This window comes from Miscanthus floridulus, chromosome 12, assembly GCF_019320115.1.
Source record: "Miscanthus floridulus cultivar M001 chromosome 12, ASM1932011v1, whole genome shotgun sequence".
NCBI lineage: Eukaryota > Viridiplantae > Streptophyta > Magnoliopsida > Poales > Poaceae > Miscanthus > Miscanthus floridulus.
This window is the reverse complement of record NC_089591.1, coordinates 28716376-28718982: the sequence shown is the minus strand read 5'-3', so window position 1 is coordinate 28718982 and position 2607 is coordinate 28716376.

Here is a 2607-nt window from a genome sequence, read left to right as displayed (position 1 = left end):
GTCAAAGTTAGGGTCATCCTGAGCCAAAGTCCCATATGGTGTATTCGTCCAAGACCTACTCACGCCTTCCATCGAAGAGGAAGATTCCACGGTAGACAAGCCTCCAGACCAGCAATTGGTGGCTATGGTTCTGGCATCGAGCACCACCGAGCCGCCTCCGACCACTCATGAGCCCGACTAGAGAATACCTTTCATCAAGTGCCTAACAGATGGCAGCGGTTACACTGATCAAACAGAAAACAAGCGCCTGATGCGTCGCAGTAAGCAGTACCTGCTCGTCGATGGCAAGTTATGGCGCAAGAACGTAAAGGAGGAAATCTTGATGAAGTGTATAACCTAGGAGGATGGCGAACATCTCCTAGACCAAATCCACTATGGCTCCTGCGGCAACCATGCGGCCTCAAGAACGCTGGTCGATAAGGCTTTCTAAGCAGGTTTCTATTGGCCGTCAGCAGTAGCCGACGCAGAGAAGCTAGTCCGCCATTGTGAGGGTTGTCAGTTCTTCACCAAGAGAATCCACATACCAGCACATGAGATCTAGAAAATACTAGCCTCTTGGCCCTTCGCATGCTAGGGACTGGATATGATCGGGCCCTTCAAACCGGCTCCTGGGAAATTTACATGCGTCTTTGTGCTGATCGACAAATTTTCTAAGTGGATAGAATACATGCCTCTGGTACAGGCTTCCTCAGAAAAGGCTATCACATTCCTCAACCAAGTCATCCACTGTTTTGGCATACCCAACAGCATCATCACTGATCTAGGTACTCAGTTCACCAGGAATGCTTTTTGGGACTTCTGCGATGAAAGGAGCATAGTAGTAAAATACGTCTCGGTGGCGCACCCTAGAGCTAATGGACAAGTCAAGCGGGCCAATGGCATGATCTTGGATGCATTAAAGAAGAGGATGTATAGAGAAAATGACAAAGCTCCCGGTAGATGGCTCAAAGAGTTGCTAGCCGTGGTCTAGGGCCTCAGAACTCAGCCCAGTCGTAACACCGATGTCTCACCATACTTTATGGTTTATGGCGCTGAGGCAGTCCTCCTAGCAGATATAGCTTTCAGATCAGCACGGGTAGAGAACTTCAACGAAGGCAAGGTCAATGAAGTACGGGAGCTAGAAGTGAATAGTGCAGAAGAGAAGTGGCTCGATTCTTGTGTACGTACAGCCAAATACCTTGCTGTTTTGCGTAGGTACTACAACAAGACCGTTAAAGAGCGGTTCTTCATGGTCGGGGACCTGGTCCTGAAGTGGAAGACGAATCAGGCTGGTGTTCATAAACTCGCAACCCCATGGGAGGGGCCCTTCATGATCAAGGAAGTCACACGACCAACGTCTTATAGGTTAGCTCACCTGGACGGTACGGACGTACCAAATTCATGGCATATCGACAAGCTTAGACGTTTCTATGCTTAACTACTGAGATATGTACTCTTGTACTTTTGATTTACTTCAATAAAGCTATTATGATTTCTCTGACCACTCTAATGTGTCACTTCAAATTTTATGGTTATTCTAACTTAGCCAGTAAAAGCCGACCACCATTCCTTCTATGGTTTCGGAGCAGGCCCTGTCTCCAGTTCCTCCCAACGCGTGCATGGGATCCGCTCTCTACGCTACGGGTGATCGGCAGGTCCCCCCTAGTTTGACTTGTCCGTGTCTGTGTGTGCACAGGTCACGCACCTCACACTCCAACCACATGGCAAACTAGGGCCGCACAAACTTTTCGGGATGATGTGTCAAGTAAAATGGTACAGCTAAACAGAACGTTAACATGTTCTAACTTAGTTACACCAACATGAGTTTCAAGCTTAAATACATTTTATACAAAGCAAACAAGCTTATGATGATATATAGTTACATTATTACAAGCTTGCTTGAAGAGGCCCAAGTTTACAATAACACAACTATGTCCTTCTTCTATAGCTCTAGCCTATTCTATTGGCTGGTCGGGACACGTGGCACCCATTGCTTGCTGCTTCCGATATCCTACTCGAGTCTCGGGGACTCTTGTACTGGTCGAGCTAAAGAGGATGGCCCCGCCGATGCCTAGCTGGTCGAGACCACAGGTTTCGTCGGTTGGCCCGCAACTGATGGTGTTTCTAGCTGACTTGTCGATGGCGTACCCTGTACAGATGCTGTCCCACCTCCACACAGGTTAATATCGCCAATTATCTTTGACGATAGGTCCAGCTAGGTGATCTGAAGCTCCTTAGCCTTGTCTAGGTCTACCTCCTTCGGGTACCCAGCCTCCAGGCACTTGAGATTGATCAGGGGGTAGTGGGCACACACCATGCTTAGCACATGTGCACCTATGTACTCACCCGCCTCCTTCACGAACTCTTGGAACCATCCCTATGCCTTTCAGCATCTCTCGACCAGTCCGAGCTGTGGCGTCCTTGGCACTTCCTCTATAAGCGCTGGGTCGATGAGATCGAGGATGGGCAAAATGCCAGTTGCCACTTCCTGGCATCGGTTCTTCCATGTGTCCCGATCCTCGGTGGTCTCTAGGCATCGCGCCTTCCAGCCGTCACGATCTTTCATCACTGCTTCTAGATGTTTTTTTGGCATTGACCTTTAAAACTGCAAACCGTACAAGACATCAA